Source organism: Monodelphis domestica, chromosome 6 (assembly GCF_027887165.1).
Source record: "Monodelphis domestica isolate mMonDom1 chromosome 6, mMonDom1.pri, whole genome shotgun sequence".
Taxonomy (NCBI): domain Eukaryota; kingdom Metazoa; phylum Chordata; class Mammalia; order Didelphimorphia; family Didelphidae; genus Monodelphis; species Monodelphis domestica.
Window position 1 is genome coordinate 151,905,504 of NC_077232.1, and position 18,393 is coordinate 151,923,896.

Here is an 18,393-nt window from a genome sequence, read left to right on the forward strand (position 1 = left end):
AGAGAAAAAATGTGAAAGAAATCAGTCTAGCAGTACCAGATTTGAAACTACATTATGAAGTGAAAGTCTTCAAAATAATCTGTTATTGACTAGAAAGATAGACCAGTGAATAGATTAGATACACAAAACTTAATAATAAATGACCATAATAATTTAATGTTTGATAAACTAAAAAATCCAGGTTTTCAAACAAAAACTTTTTACTTTTTGAAAAACAAATTACTAAAAAACCTTAGAAAGCAGTTTTCTAGAAACTAAATATATACCAATGTCTCAAATATTATACCAAGATAGGTTTAAAATGGATTCATTTTTTAGACATGAATGGTGATATCATATTCAAATATAGGAAACACTGAAAAATTTATCTATCAGATCTATGGATAAGGGTAGAATTTATGATAAAACAAGAGATAGAAAGCATTATGGGAAATAAAGTAGATAATTTTGTTTACATTAACTTTAAATGCTTGTGCACAAATAAAAATATACTATAATGAATTGTGGAAGGAAACTGAGGAAAAATTGCAAGGTTCTCTGATAACAGACCCACTTCTCAAATATATTTGTAATTAAGGCAAAATAATACAAATAAAATAAAATCCATGTCCCAGATGACAGTCAATTGTATGAAGTCAGTTTTCAGAAGAAGAGATCAAAATTATTTATATTTGTATTAAAAAAATCCTCTGTCACTATTGATAAGGACATCTAACACCTCTCAAAAGTGTCTAATATTAACAAAAAGGAAAAAGTCAAATGCTGGAGAGGATGCCAAAATCATGACACTAATGAACTATTGGTAGACTCGTGAACTCGTAAAACTATTCTAGTAACTTACTAATACTGTAAAAGAAAAATACTGAGAGCAAACTTCTGGACAAAACAGAATTTATTGTAAGCAAGATTAAATATCTTCTTCAAGGAGATCATATGGCTTTTGAGAGTTTTGAGTTAAGCCTAAAAGCAAGACATACACAACCTAACCTTGTGGTTAGGCACTAACTGAACGAATTCTAAGTATTACCACTGATTTACTTACTGTCTATGTATTTGGAAGTTATTATAAACCTAATGACTGGTTTAATCAGCTTCATTTAGTTATAGAATCTAGTGCTTGCCTGACCACAGCAAGTTTAACACATTTCACCTGATATTTTTAGGCAAGGTTATGTATCTTTCTTAATCAGAATGACTTTGTGGCATTCCCCACAATGGGATTGACTGTCCCTAAGGACTCCAATTTGCTAGATTCCTGTGAAGCTGTTCAATAAGACCAAGATATAAAGGCAGAGACCAAGAGCTCTGGGTTCTATATTGGGGAATATGCTGTCCTTGACATGTAAGGCCAACTCTCTCTCTCTTCCATCTTCCAGGTTACTGATGAGTTGCAGAAGGATGCTCTAGTCTATCTCAGAGTAGTAAATTGCTTGACTTATTGTGATCCTTTCACTTTCTGTTCTTTCTCAGTTCTTCACACACAATCCCCCTACAGATGCTCTTTTTCACTACCTCATACTTCCTTAATCTATTTTTGCTTAATATAAAGTCAAGTTGAAGTCTCCTAATATATATATAAAGATACATTTGCATTATATGTATGCTGTATATATTTAATATAAACTTGTTTCTTCCATTAGTATGTAAATACCTTTTACATAAAGAATTATTAAATTTTACATAGAGAATTGTAGCCTATATAAAGAATAGTTTTTATCATATTGCTTTGTTTTATTTGTTAGGTTGCAATACATTGTATTCTGTTGTGATGTTATGACATATGTTATGGTATCTCATATTATATTACATATTAATATAATTCTTATTAGATGTTACATTTTATTGTATCCCTTTGTTTTTATTGTATCATATAACATTTTATGTTATATCATACTACAGTAAATCTCATGTTAATTGAATGTGTTGTTGATTGTGTAGATTTAGGAAAGTGATAAAGAAAATGTTAATAATGCAGATTATTTTGATAGGGAGAGGGTGAGGAGCAATCAGCTGCTAAGCTTTGCCTAATGTATCACTGGAAAAAAAAGAAACAGTTTGGGGGATATTTTTTTTAATTTCATTTTTTGACTTGTGTTTGAGATGTTTCCAGTACAATAATGATTTTGATACATGCGGTAAGAATCTGAGAAGAGAATCTGAAGCTCAGAGGAGATACGGACCCAGGGCTTTACATATATATTCAAGCATACATGAACATATAAATGAGGTTTGCATTTATATATACATATACATATTTAAATATGTATGATGACAAGGTTACATGTATATTTCTGTATATGTTAGTGTGTTTACATAAATAAAGGGACTGTATGCTATCCTGGGACAAGAGATCTGAACCCAGAGGCAACCCCTTTTCTGTTCATATGTCCTAGAGATTCCAGGGTACAGATAACTCACAGAGAGCCAACACCTTGATATCTTCTCTGCAGCTATTGCCACCTTAGGTAGAGATAAATAAGTTAATAAGGATCCTAGAGGTCAGCCTGTAACATCTAATTTTGTATATAGAAACAGAGAGATCATTATTCAGAGACAGTGGAACTATACCCATGACGCCTGCCACTAGTCTGTTATGGTAAACACAAGTAAACCTAAAATAGATTCATATGCATATCTAGGGAATAAGGGCACAGAATTGCCTTATGAAATATACCTTTCAGGTAATGACAAATGCATCTTCTAGTATGCTTGTTATTTATTTTGTTTTTCTTTTTCTTCTGTTACATGTTATATTTATGCTATGTCTTTTGTTTTGCATATCCATAAATTTATAGACAAAATTCAGTTTTATGTCAGCCTATTGATAGTGTTTTTGTTTTAGCTAGCTAGCTTTACTTTATTAGTTAGCTATGCTTTCCAGTTCATAAAAAGTTGCTGTGTATGTAGATTAGGTATGTACTTTTAGCCTGACCATTTACTATGACCTGGATGTACTTAAGCGTGTTGTAACTAAATACCTTGCATTGTATAATTTTACCATAGTACCATGTAGCACCGTGTCTATTGCATGTCCTGTCGGTGCTCATTTGTTTTATTATAGTTCTAACAGCAGTAAGGATTAGTTACCCAGAACCTCCATGATCTCCTTCGATGTTTAAACCATTTCTGTTGATTATGTAAAGTTATGGTAAACTTAAAACTAGACAATTATTTAAGATTCTCCTTAATGGTGAATTAAATGATCCTTTAAGGCTCTCTGCCTACTTGAGGGGCAGACAAAGGATATTTTTTTGCTGCCTCCTGCTTAAAGAAATGACCTGAGAAGATCTAAGGCTTCCTCAGGAAGAGTTTCTTGGAAAGAAAAAAAAAAGATGAGAAAAGCATCATATAGGTGACCAAGGACCTTGAGAATTTCCCTATTTACACTTTGCTGAACAGAGGACTTAAATTTTTTCTTGGAAAAATCTCTCTCTAGAGAGTAGGGATTGCCTATTTCTTTCTTTGTATTCCCAATGCTTAGCATACTTTTTAGCATATAGTAGTTACTTAATAAATTGATTTAAAAATTTTTTTTTAATTTCTTTTAATTTTTTTCCATGGTTAACTGATTCTTGTTGTCTCCTTCCTCTTCCCTCCCCCTCTCCCAAAGTTGACAAAAAAATTCCCATGGATTATACATATATTATCACTAAAAAGTTATTTCCCTATTACTCATTTATATAATAGATTATAATATAATCTTTTCAAAATGAAAAACCCAAATCCTAAACCCATATAAACAAGTGATACCTTTTGTCACCCTTTCCCCTCCCTCCAATTATCTCCACTCTTTCCTTGTCTTATTCCTCTTCTAATACCCTGTAGGCTGAGACAGAATTATATACCCCACAAAATAAAATATACTTGTTTTGCCCTCTCTGAGCCAGTTACAATGAGAGTAAAATTTAAGCATTACCCATTACCATTATCCTCCTTTCTCTATAATGATTTTTCATGCCTCTTTATGTTATATAATTTTCCCCATTCTTCCTTCCCTCCTCTCAGTGTATAGCTCTCTTTCACCCTTTGATTTTTAAAAAAATATCATTCACATGCATACATATCATACATACATATCATTTAATATCATCATATTTAAATACACATATCATCACATATTACCATATACATCAGATCATCATAATCAACTTAACTTCTTCACCCTCTTTCTGAGCAAATTCCTTCTATCTTCTCTACAAATGAAAGTAATTTTTATAATTATAAATATCCTCTTTCTATGTAGACATATAAACATTTTGCCCTCAATGAGTCCCTTAATTTTTTTCTTTTGCATTTAACTTTTTGGGATTATCTTGTGTCTGGCATTTGGACTTCACATTTTTTGTTTAGTTCTGGTTTATTCCTCAGCAATGCTTGGCAATCTTTTATCTTATTGAATGTTCTTTTTTTTCCCCTAAAAGAATATACTCGGTTTCCCTGAATAGTTGACTTTGGATTATGAACCCAAATTTTTTGCCTTCCTGAATATCATTTTCATCCTCAATCATTTCATTTCAATCCTTTAACGTAGGTGCTGCTAGGTCCTATGTGATTCTCATTGTAGCTTCATGGTATTTGAATGGTTTCTTTCTAGCTTTTTGAAGTGTTTTTTCCGTGACTTGGTGGCTTTTGAATTTAGCTATTTCATTCTTGGAATTTGTCAACTGAGGATTTCTTTCTGAAGGTGTGAATCTAAAAATTTGCTCAGACTATACCTTAGAAGATTTGGTTAAGCAAATTCCCCTATTGTAACAATATAGGTACTTGGTCAGGAATGTATTGAGAACTTTAAAATTACTCCATGCTGCTAAGACAGTGCCTTAGGGGAAGATAAAGTTGTAAAAATTCCTTACTAAACAATGAAAAGTCCCAAACTCATACTTATAGTGAAGCAAAAACCCTAAGCTAGGTCTATTTTTAGATCTAATACAAAAGGGTGCTAAGTACCTATAAATGTTAAATTAATCACTAAAAAGGTCAAGCAACTTACAAAAGGCAAGAGGTGTGAAGTTTTGTCTACTCAGAGAAGGTGATAACAAAAGAAGATGTGAACTAAGAATAGTCAGTCCTGGGGAAAATGTCTACTGTGATTGGTAGATATGAAAATTTAGGGGAAGTGATATAAGAGAAATTTCTCTTTAAAAGGAGCTGCCACTCTGAACTTAGTTGGAGTTGGAGTTAGTTTGGAGGAGCTGGGTCTCTGAACTGAGTTCAGGAGTTAAGTATTTCAGTGAAGGACTGGAGTTTTGCTTTAGGAAGATCTTGTGGTGAGTGATTAAAGACTGACTAGTCCCTCTTAAGGCTCAGGCCCTTCATGCTATTTACTCTCTACTCTATCTCTCTCCCTTTCCTTAATTCCTTCATTTGTATTGATTAAAATCTCCATAAAACCCAGCTGACTTGGGCATTTTCATATTTGAGAATTTTTCCCATGGCAACCACTTATTTTTGTTTTAAATCAAGACACTAAAAAATGATCTTTACAGTTTTGGCAATTCACAGTCTTGAAACTCACATTTTTCGTGGTTACAAAGGCTATCTGTGAATTCTTTTATTTTTCTTATTTGAAGATCTCTGGGCAGGTTTCTTTGATAATTTCTTATAATATGATGTCCAAGGTTTGTTTTCTTGATCATTGCTTTCAGATTGTCAAATAATACTCAAATTGTTTCTCCTAGATCTATTTTCTAGGTCAATTGTTTAAATAAGATATTTCATGTTTTCCTCTATTTTTTCATTCCTTTGATTCTGCTTTATTGTTTCTTTATTGCTCATGAAATCATTAGTTTCTAGATGGTCAATTTTTATTTTTAATATATATGTGATTTTCCTCTGTCAGTTTTTTTCAATTGTCCCATTTCTTCTTGTATAACTTTCCTGTCTCCTTGCATCACTTTCATTTCCCTTTCCCACTTTTACTCTGCCTTTCTTAATTTTTTTAATCTTTTTTGAGATTTTTCAGAATCTATGTCTAATTCACATTTTTTTGGACGTTGGATTTGTTTCCTTTGCTTTCACTATCTCCTTCTGTGTCTGTTCCTTGATCTTTGTCCCTATAAAAATTATTTTAGAGTTAGGTGATATTTTTGTTATTTGGTCATTTTACCTATTTAATTATAGGTAATCTCTGTTTTATGGGGAATCAGGGCACCCTCTTAAACTTCAGTCCTTCCTTGATTCAATTCTTAGCTTGTTTTCTGGGTTTTTACCAGTCCTCAAGTACTACCCACTGTGTGACTCTGGGAAAGTCAATAAACCTCCATTGCCTAACCCTTCTCATTCTTTTGTCTTAGAACCAGCACACAATATTGATGATAAGACAGAAGGTAACGTTTTTAGAAATAAAAATAAATAAAGGAAATAATGAAAAGGTAATCAAAAAAGGAAAAAAATGGCTTAGTCATACCATCAGTCTGCTCTAAACTATAAGATATAATACTAAGTTTTATAGAGAAAAAATAAAGTGGCATTTTCCTTAAAAAGTACAATAGTGGTTTTTATGATGAAATATTAACTTTAATGGATTTAGTTAAGTGCAAATTAAAAATTAATTTGGTGTAGTTATCTGAAATAGTACTTGTTTGAGGATGTTTTAGGGTTGTTGTTTTTTTTTCTGTCATTCTGTTGTGACCTTAAGCTGCTTTTTGGTTTTAATGTAAGGAAGACAGATATTTTCCCCAGAAGCCAAGAGAGAAATCAGAATGTGGCAAATTCTAGAAAGATGTTCCGTAATTGTTCATAAACAATTTTCTGGGAAATGCGTCAAGTATATTTTTCTTCAACTTATTCCTTTAGTCCTTGAATAGCAAGTCTGCTAACAATTATAGAATTGAACAGCAGCAACTTTGACTGGTAGTTTTTTACAGAATAAAGTCAGGACTCCAATTTCATTGACACATACTCATTTATAAACTTACTGGTTCCTGTGAGGTGGACACCTAATGAGGGATATCCTAAACAATGTTACACATAAGACAGAGATAGAGAGTTTAACAAATTAGTAGAAGGCTGAAATTCCTTCTGAGCATAACCTTGCTGAATACTCCAAAATTTCTTAGCTCTCTTTTTTATAACTCCACTTTTCTCAGTTTTCACATGCCAAAATTGAATTTGTCTCTTAAATCTTAGAAAAGCTCAAATAAAGACATTATGGTGAATGTTTCATGATATGATTTTCCAATTGGTGGACACCAGCTGCATGTCTTTCAGTTTTAAATGGAATTGAAAATAAACCAAGTTCCCTCCTCTTTTTAATTACCATACACTTGAGAAAAATATTAAGACATCTCAATAAATATGCAGATATTAACTTCCTAGAAAGGCACATGTGTATTGTTCATTAAAAAAAAAAGACCCAGTGAGTTTTAAACTGCCACTGCTAATAGCGGGAGACCATCACTTGACAGAAGATGTAATACTGCAATTTTTCATCATATTTAAAATTCATGAAGCCTTATCCAGACAGACAAATGCTTATTAATTTCTAAATTGCCTTATTGACTTTAATGGCAATAATCCAAGCTTTTCTGTCTTCAATAGAGCTGTAATTAAAGTGATTTTCTGTTGACTGCTTGGTTGTAAAGAAACTATTGTGAATAGTTTTAGTTTAAAAAATAATTATATTGGAATATTAAGACAGGTGAATATTCATTTAATAAAGATATTTTCTACTGAATGATGTTTGTTTTCTAGTGAGTTACACAGGCAGTAGAGCCAAAGAGATGTATCCTGAAAATATTTCCAGAGTAGGAACTTGATATAGCACATCAGGGTTGAAATGCCAAGTTTCTATGGAATGATAGGCTAGAATCCTGGCAGATTTCGCTTGGCCTCTCTTCTTGTTGTGCTGGATCATTTCATTTCTATGCAATTATTCTAAGTATGTTTACTAGTGTTTTTATACTCCAACCAACTGACAGTGTATAGAGAAAGCCAAAAGATTACCTACAAGCTAAAACAGATTTCCCTGGCATACATTATCATTCAAGAATAGAGATTTATCCTAATTTCCTGAGGCAATAGCTTCTATTTTCTTGATTGTTCCTTGCTGAATTGTGTAACAGCTGGCTCCTAACTTGATCAGGCTATTGGATTTACTAGAATAAAATGGAAGAATACTTACATGTGCTCTTATATCACAGAAGATTAACATGGGTCTTTACAAAACCTTGTAAAACTACTTTGATATTTTGTAATCTAGCAGGCCTTATCTCTATCAAGAAAATTCTACTTTTAAAAGACTATCAAGGTTAAACAGGGTGGAGAAAAGAGAAAATCTCAGTGACAACTTTTTTTAAATACTTGTATACTATTATTTTAGATATTATTTCTAAAGCCTTATCATTATTACTTTTATTTTGATTTTAACATATACAATTCATATTCTACCTACTTGTAATCACAACTGATGATGTTGTTTAACTCTATTAGATCCTTGCTCTTCCCAAGTTTAAAGTTAAGTGGGGCCATAAAGATATGAATATGATTGTCATTATCACAGAACATAAATAAGTATTTAATTAGCAATCATTTTCAAAAGCTATATTCTTAGATTGTGATATGAGCTTTAAAATTTGCTAATTTTAATTTGGAAAACAAAAACATGACGATACTATTTAGAGTTTTGTGTAATACTGGAAAATATTTTCTTGTGTTGATCTTGAGTTACGCAAAAATATGCTTTAGTTACTCATAACATTAAGCATATTGAAAAAAATAAGGATAGCTAGTACAAATACAGTAAATTTCTGAATATTGCTCTAACTTCTCTTGTCTCCTATTATAATACAGAGATAATTTTAATTTTATTTTTAAAAATTTATGCTCTATAGTTTTGTTTTGTTTTTGGAATCATGATCAGCTGAGTTATATAATGAAGCTGAAATAATGGTTTATAAATTAAAAATTAATGCTATCCAGTTTAATTGATTTTAAATACCATAATAGTTAACCAGTTAAAAAAGCATGCATGTCATAGCAATAGTCAAATAGAGTGAGATGGATATACTCTAAATAATAAAATAATGTTTATAGTAAGATATATCAAATACCATAGTGATAAAATGTCTAATTTAGTTTAGTCCTTCTAGTTTTAATTTTAAAGAGATTACTAGGAGTTTTTTCCTAATAATAGCTTGACTATACATTTTTGTATGTTTTTAAAATTTACATGTTTATATCTTACATGAAAATACCCAGGTAACTTCCATTTTTCATTTCTTTGATTAGGGAAGGAATTACTTGACAAAAAAAATGCATGTCTATTTAAAATTGTTGTGTTTGTTTGTATTTTCAATTCTTTCTCTCGAGGTAGATACAGACAAAATATTTTTCCAAGAGGATTTCTGCTGCTGTATATAATTTTCTTCTGATTCTTTGCATTTCAATTCTCATTACTTCATGTAGGTCTTTTCTATTTTTTTTTAAATTAACCTGTTTGTCATTTCTAATGGTGCAAAAGTATTGCATCAGAATCACATACCACAAATTCTTTAGCCATTTTCCATTTGTTGGGCATTTCTTCAATTTCTACTTCTTTGTCCTAACAAAGATTGCTTCTAAAGATATTAAAAAACAAAAACAAAAACATTGTTCCTTTCTCTCTCTCTCTCTCTCTTTTTTTTTTTTTTTTTTACTGATCACCTTAGGAAATAAACCCAGTAATGGCATTGTTTGGTCAAAATGTATACACTTTTATAATTATTTGAGTCTATTTCCAGATTGTTCTCCAAAATAGTTGGATTAGTTCAAAGTTCCAACAACAATGTATTAGTGACCCCATTTTTCCATATCCCCTCCAACATTTATCATTTTAGCCAATTTCATAGGTGTGAGATGATCTTAGGGTAGTTTTGCTTTGCATTTCTTTACTCCATAAAAAATTTCAGCAGCTTTTACAGTATACCTAACTTTAATTTCTTCAGTCCAGAACAGTCTGCTAATATCTTCTGATCACTTGTCAATTAGAAAATGGCTTATATGTTTATAAATTTGACAATGTTCTCTATATTTTTTAGATATGAGACCTCTATCCAAAAAACTCTATAATTGCTCCCCCAATTTATTGTTTTCCTTCCAATCTCATCTATGTGAGTTCTATTTGTATAAATCCCTTTTAATTTAATATATTTAAAATGATACATTTTATATCTTAAAGTACTTTCCATCTCTTGTTTATTCACAAATTCTTCTCCTATCCATAAATCTGATAGGTGACTAGTCCCTGTTCTGATTTTCTTATTACATCTCCATTTATGCCTGGGTCATTGATCTATTTTGATCTTACCTTGGTAAATAGGAAAATGGTGTAATAGTGTTCAATTTGTAGTTTCTTCCTGAATAATTTGGAGTTTTCCCAAAAATGTTTTTTCTATCAAATAATGGATTTTATCCCCAAATCTTAGATCTTTTTGCTTTTGTCATACACAAGGGGACCATAATCTATTACAAGTGTTTGTTGCTTGTCTGTTCTATTCCACTGATTTTTTAAAAGAACTTTACTAAAAGCCCAAGTAACTCTATGATTGCATCAAAGCAAATATTGTTTCTAAGAATAATACCCCCAACTTAACCTCACCTACGAAACTTGTGTGACTCTTCATTATGTCCTCCCATAGATTCACACCAAGGAGCACATTTGGGGGGGTATGACTTTTGATTACTCTTGGTACAAATAACATATAAATAGAACAAAAGTTATTTCATCAAATATGCTTACCTCACATCTAGTTATTCTTATTTTTTATCGATTACATTTTATGGATTATATTTATATAATTCACACTAATTTTCCTTTATATAAATATTTAGATATATGTAAATATATTTATGTTTCTATGTATGTGTATATATACATACATATATATGTATATATACATATATACACAGAACAAAGCAGAAATGTGACCATCAAAATCCAGAGCTTCCAGATTAAAGAAAAAATACCACAAACCATTGAGAAATAATTAAGATAGCAAGAAAATATAGTCAATATTACATAAAATTCAGCAGTTGTAACTAAATAAATACAGAACATAGGTGATATTTATTTTTGATGAAAGTTGCTTTTAACTTTAACTTGTTTTCTCTTTTTAAAAAAATCAAATTAGATAATTCTGTTACCCTTTCTTAACAACTTGATGGATTTCTATTCTGTTTCTAATTGGTATTTTTTAAATGATGGAGTGGAAAAAGCAATAGAATAAATTGAAAAAAATGAATAATTTACCTAGCATAACTTAATATACTCCAACAATGACAAAATCAGACTTCCAATGAAATAGAGGACTTCCAAACATCCTTGATTATAGTGGAAGTAGGGAAGCTGAAAAGGAATTTTGAAATTCACATGCGGATATTGATCAAAAATGAAAAAGAAAATGCTAGAGGAAAATCATTAAATAATTTATAAGAATCATCTATTTGCAAGTTAATGGAAGGATATTAGGAAGGAACTTTCCCAATCCTAATTTCATAAAGCATTATTAAAATTTTCTTAAATTAATTGGAGAATAAATACACAATAAAAAATTCCCTCTGAATTGGCAATTCAACCAAAATTAGCAGAAAAGCACACAATTTTTAAAATTCCCAAATAAACACATATAATATAAATTGGTAACAAAAATGAAAAAAAAACTTTTCAATGCACTTTTTCAATGCTATATTAATTAAACCATCAATGGATAAATCTATAAAACTAGAAAAAATAGGGAAAAAGGCAAGTCTTTCAAGGGAAATAAAGTAATGTTGAATGGACATTATCAGTGAATACTTACTAGCATTATAAGGTTATATTAGAAAGCAATAATTCTCAAAAAATATTTCAGTCTAGAAAAAATACAGCCTCATCAGTGGGAAAAAAATAGATATACAATGTACCAAACAGGTATATTGAGCTGTCTATTATAAGATAAAAGCAAAGACAATCGGCCCGTAGATACTCTGTATTTGATAAAAAAAAAATGCAAGGAACATTATACAGTAATTAAAAAAGAAATTAGATTTAGATAGACATTTCATATGATATATTATACCAAGATAAAAGTCCAAATGGGTACATGATTTTGACATAAAATGCACAATAGACATATTTTTTTTAAATAATAAGGCAGGGAGTTAGCATAGTGCATAGAGTGCCAGGATTGTAGTTGGAAAAATCTGGGGTTAAATCTGGTCTTGTCTACTTCCTACCTATGTGACCTAGGACAAATCACTTTAATTCTAATTTCCTAGTCCTTCTTAGTTTTCCGCCTTAAAATCCAGTCTTAGTATTGAATCTAATACTGAAGGTAAGATTTTTTTCTTTAATGGGAACATATCTATTACATATATAGGTTAAAGAAAAAATTTGACCAAAGCATGGAAGATAAAAATTAAATGTTTTCATATCTAATAAAATAATATTACCATGAAATTAATTAACTGGAAAATAACATTTTCAATAAATTTATCTGAAAAACTTTTCTTCTAAAATGTACAAAGAATTGGTCCAAATTTCTAAAAAGTAAGAGCCATTGTTGATATGATAAATTGTGTATGAATTTGAACCAACTCTTTTATTTTTTTAAATGTATTTCAATTTAATTAAAATTCCTGACTTACCATTCAAGAAATGACACATCAATGCTATTGTGTTTAACTGTTGCCAAGATATCAGTATATCCTATTAAACAAATTCATGTTTTCTCAGCTCCAGTAATTTTCTATACCAAAAATTTAGAAAAATGATCAGCAGTTATCTTTATTTTCAATTAAATGCTCTACCAAAAATATACATTTTCCTAACATTTAAAAAAGAACAACAACAATACAAAATCTCAGTGGCTGTCAAATTTTCTTTCTGTTTTACAGATAGTGATGTAAGGCAGAATTCAGGAATAGTACATATTTTTAACAAAGTAGGAAAATGTTCATTTCAAAAGTTTTAGTTTCTCCTTTAGGAGCTTAAAGCAGGGGTTCTTACTGATCTTCTTGGTAAAGATGACTATCAGCTACTCTTCAGATTTGTGGTGTTCATTAGTCACTGCAAAGTATTGAGCTAAAACCTTTTTCCTTAATTTTTAATTGATATTTCATTGTCGGGAGCCTCTTTCAGAACTGCTTTGATAGTTACTTTCCAGTTGAATTTCCCTTTTATAGGAGTTTCACTATTTTCAGTCTCTATGTTAGTATCTTCTGTATGTTTCATTTTTTTCTTCTTAGAATCAACTTCTTCTGCATGCTTACATTTTCTTTTTCCTGCAGGTGCTTTTGTCTCTTCCTCTGTCTTCATTTCAACATGATTCCATTTCCATTCACTTCTGATTTGCTGCACATTCCTTTTTTCTTCTTATTTTTCTTTTTTTCTGTGTTGCTCATTTCTGACTTTTCTTCCTTGTTGGCATCAAGTTCTCCTACCTGGCTCCTCTTGCGCTTTTTGGATTTCTGATCACTTGAATTTTCCTGATGGTTTTCTATCTTCAGTTCTTTCTTTTCTTTTTTCTTGTACTGTCTTTCTTCTTTGCATTCTCTTTTATTCTTCTTTGCCCCTGGTTGTCCAACTGTTCTTTCACTAACTTCAGTGGGTGTTGTCTTAACTTTGTTTTCTGCATGTTGATTCTCCACTTGGTTGAGGGGCTGTTTCTCTTGCTCTTTTGTATTTGGCCCATTTCTGGTATCTTCAGAAAAGATATCCCACACCTGATCCTGAAGAGAGTCATAAATTTTTAAACTGTTCTTCATCCAATTCCAAAATTTGGCCTTTTTTCTCGGAATGTTATCAAAACCACTAACTTCTTCTAAAATCTCTCACAATTTGGGGGGTAGTGGGTTTCTTCATTACTTCATGAATCTTCTGAATCCATTCTTGCTGTTTAACATCTGCTTGGTTGGTTTTGATCTCATATCCTTTGCCCCCATATTTCTGATCTTCACTGATGCATTTCATGTATTTTTTGTATTCATCACCCCAGAAATCTTTGCCACAAAGCAAGAAAGGCATTGACAGCTCCTGCAAAGTTCATATGTTTTTCCACTCGCCCTTTCTTCACTGATTCTCCACATGCATTGCATGTAAAAATACCATTTTAATAAATGCTGTTTTGCTTTACCCAAAACAGATGAAAATGCTGGAACTGAAATTTTGTGAACCTGTGGGGGAGGGACTGACTGCTTGAAAGGGACCTTTTGCCAGCCTTCAGGAAGGAGAACAAGTGGCCAGAAGTTATGCTTCTGTCCACAATCAACTGGGCAGGGACTTCCCTGCTGTGCGCTGGGGAACCCTTTCAACCACCTGCGCCCAGCACGTGGACTCCCCTGGGCTGAACCAACTGTTTTAAGAGGTAATAAACCATGGCCATGTAGAGTCAATTAAATTTTTTTTCTTAATCACCACTAATTAGAGAGAGACACATTAAAGCAAGTCTAATATTCTGCTTCACATCCATCAGATTGGCAAAAATATCAAAAAATCATGCATATTGCATGGGCAATGGGAAAACAGAATTAATGAACTGTTGGTGGACTTGTGAGTTTGTAAAACCATTCTAGAAAGCAATTTGGAATGATGCATAAAATATTAATAAATATTTACTCTTGAACAAAGCAAAACCTCCCTTTCACAAATACCCAAAATAGAGGTAAGATCTGAAGATATAGACCCAAAACAGAGTCCCTTTCCCACAAAAACAAAACATATTTTATATTCTATTGAGGGAAACAATATGTTCATCATATGTATGTTTATAATATATGCAAGATAATTTTGTAAGTGAAGGTGCTAGTAGTTTTAGGAGGAAGTATCAGGAAATATGTCATGCAAATATGGTCTTTGAGCTGATATATGCTGAAAACTAAGGAATCTAAGAGGTTCTGAGAAGAATGTACATACCAGGTGGAAAGAATAACAGAAGGTGGGGTGGAGGGGAGGAATAATACATTTTAAGTCATTTTTGAGTATCAGAAAGTAATCCAATCTTACTAGAAGTAATGGACTTGAGAAGGTAGGTGCCATTAGAATATAGAATACATTGTGAAATATAAAATGGATAATTTAAAATATGTTCAATTGAAAGGTATTTTTTAAAAATAAAACTAATAGTCAAAATTAAAATGAAAGCAATGTTAGTTTAAGTGGTTAAAGATATGGACAGAAAGTCTTTGGATAAAGAAAGCACATATGCCTGTGTGTATCATTATTATTTAGAGAAATGTAAATCATGGCAATTCTGAAATATCATCTCATACCTATTAGATTGGCTAAGGTGCTAAAGGGACAAAATGTCAAATATTGGAGGAGATGTGGTTAGAACACGAATACCTTGTTGATGGAACTATGAATTTATCCAACCATTTTGGAGACCAATCTGAAATTATACTCAAAGAGTTAAAAAACTGTGTATGATTTTTAACTTAGTCATACCACTATTATTTTTGTTTCCAAAGGTGATAAAGGGAAATGAAAAAAAAATATGTTCTAAAATATTTATACTAAATTTTTGTGTTAGCAAGGAATTGAAAACTAAATGACTGTCCATCAATTGGGGAATAGCTGAATAAGTTGTGGTGTATGATTGTAATTGCATACTACTGTTATAAGAAATGACAAACAATATTATCACAAGAATCTGGAAGTACTTAGATGCAAAATGACCTGGAATCCCTACATCTCTATCAGTTTCAGCTCAAGGACCACTTAATTGTAAATTTTTTCTTAAATTTCCGAGTTGTTAATATCTCCAATTGCTTTTGTATTCATTTTTATAGCTTCTCTTTTATTTACCTATCTGTGAATCTTTTGATCACAAAGGGAGAGATGACAAAAAAGTGAATTGAGATACATTTAAAATAAAATGGCAAAATAGCAGAAAATTACAAGGAAATATACTAGTTTTGAAAATATGCTAGATTTAATGTCAGATGATTTAAGTTTGAATATTTGCTCTGCAAATTTTTGAGTAAGAAAATCATCTCTTCCAGAACTCTACATCTACAAAAAAAGAGATGAGTTGTAATATAGAATTTCTATAGTACTTTCCCACTGAGCTGAAGAAGCAAATTTATAACAATGGAAATCATACCAAACTAACAATCAGATCTAGAACGACCTTCATCCCTAAATTGCTCTGTGACAATGGATAACAATCCCTTGCTATTTCTTGTTTTAGGGTTTAATCCATAAATTGAAGATAAGAACATTTATGAAGCCTCATTGTGCAGTATCAGATGTTTATAAAAGTCTTTAGAAAAGAGAAAACCACTGTCCTAGTATAAGGCATTATTACAATTAAAAAATATATGTATACATATATATATATATATATGTATGTATATTTACAAAAGTATTTTGACCATTTGGAAAGAGGTGGCTTGGAATAGAAGATCTGGGTTTGAATCTGGTGACACCTTTATGGCATTGTTTCTAAGGTATATACTATAGATCTTAATGCAGAGTGTCTAGACAAAAGGTAAGGGAATTATGTTGACGTGCACTCTTGTATCCCATAGTGTTACAGAAGTAATTTACCTCAAATAAAGCATTTGCTTTCAAGTGGTAATGCATTTTAATCACCTTATTCCATTACAGAATATCTCAAAATAATAGAAAAATATATTGATATCTACAAAATAAATGATGATCTAGTTTCATAGCAGAAACAGTAGGGAACAAGAGAGGGAAAAGGAAAGTTCCATTAAAGTGGGGCATATGTTACAGACATAAAAATTTGACCTAGAGGTATTAAAGATTAATAACTTACATTTGCTCCACAGGACAATGTAATTAAAGATGAGTATGATACTGTGCTTTGATTTTATGTGGTGTTCTCAAATTAAATATATGTGGTTTTAAAAACTAAGACAGAAGTAAAAAATATTTACCTCTTTTTTTCCTTATTTCCCTATTTGAACCTCAAGGATTTTTTTTAAATGATAGAACCTAAAACAGAGATTGTGGACCTACTACTAAAAATGTAATATAGAATACTTTAACAATTTAAATATTTTATAAACATGTACACTTCAAAGATAAGAGAATGAGTTCATTTGATTAAACAAATATATGTCTCTGTCTTTGCCTTATGATTCCCTTTCAAACACACAAAAAAGTAATAGAAATGTGGATATATTTTTAATGCCTCTTTTGGATCTCAAGGATTTCCTTGTACAATTGTCCATTCTGTCAATTAAAAAAGCTGTCAGAATAATCTAACATCTTGCCTTTTTCTCAGGACTAGGCAGCTTTATTCTTTTGAAAGCTGTGTCCTTGGTAATACCTAGAATAAGGAATATAAATCACCTCTCCTTTCTAAAGCATCAGTCCCTTATCCTTAGGTACCTGGCTTTCTCTCTCTTTCTCTGATAAATTTTTTTATCTATATTTTTAACACACTTTATTATCCTAGCCTTGGGAGCAAATCATTTATCAAGTCTGAGGGAGTGTGGTTGTGCAGTATGGTTACCAGAAGGCTTACCTGATAGCAACAGTGCAGTAACAATGGGACAAAACCTGCAATTACAGATATCATGTGATGAACTTCAAGATACAGAATCTGCTAAAGAAATAGCAGAGAGTGAGTGAAATAGGAAAGAGTGGAAAGAAACACTGGAAAAGGTTTTAACATTGAGAAAATCAAAAAAGATATACTTGAAGGCAACAAATATTGCTGAGCCACTTAACTGATACTTAGACACAGTCTAGTGCTATCTTGATTTTGGAAAAAAGAGGAAAATTCTTAGTAGAGCTAAGTATTTTTGAAGATTTAGGAACCATTCCTTATTTTCATTTCATTTAAAAATAGCATTAGATGGGATAATGGAATAAATATAGTTCATATTTATATAGAGCTCATTTTTTTCTTAAATCATCACTTGAGAGGAAAGGGCTGTTACATGTCTGAGACCAAATTTAAACTCAGTTATTCTTGTCTCAAGGTCCTGAGCCTACTATCCACTGTGAAAACTAATAGAATAATAACCCATCAAACCATATCCCATTGCCTATGTCATGTATGCAGAAAAGTAGGGGAATGTCAACCTGGATGAAGTACAGCAATGATTGTGTGTGCCCTAAGATCCCTTTAGTAAATTAGTAGCCCACCCAAACACTTTGAAACAATGGCCAATTGGTATCAGATGATGTACTTATTCTCATTAACAGTATGTAGGTCAGTGTGACAGAGCTATCCCTAACAGTCAAACAAACAGACAGCATGACTTAAGTTTTCAATCTGATTAAAGTCAATATTGCATTGATTGTACTAGAAAAAGGGACAAAACTCAAATATCCATAATCCACTTGATGGAAATGCTTTGGGTTAAATACTATGGACTAATTAAATCAGATAAGAATCTATGTACATGAAATGCAGATGGCAAACATTTTCTTTACATACTTATAATACCATGGGGAAAATG

At 31.3% G+C, this 18,393-nt stretch overlaps 1 pseudogene; it reads right to left on the bottom strand.

Annotated features, from left to right (window-relative positions):
- Positions 1-12,877: 12,877 nt before the first annotated feature.
- Positions 12,878-14,051, bottom strand: LOC100014188 (cell growth-regulating nucleolar protein-like; annotated as a pseudogene).
- Positions 14,052-18,393: the final 4,342 nt, after the last annotated feature.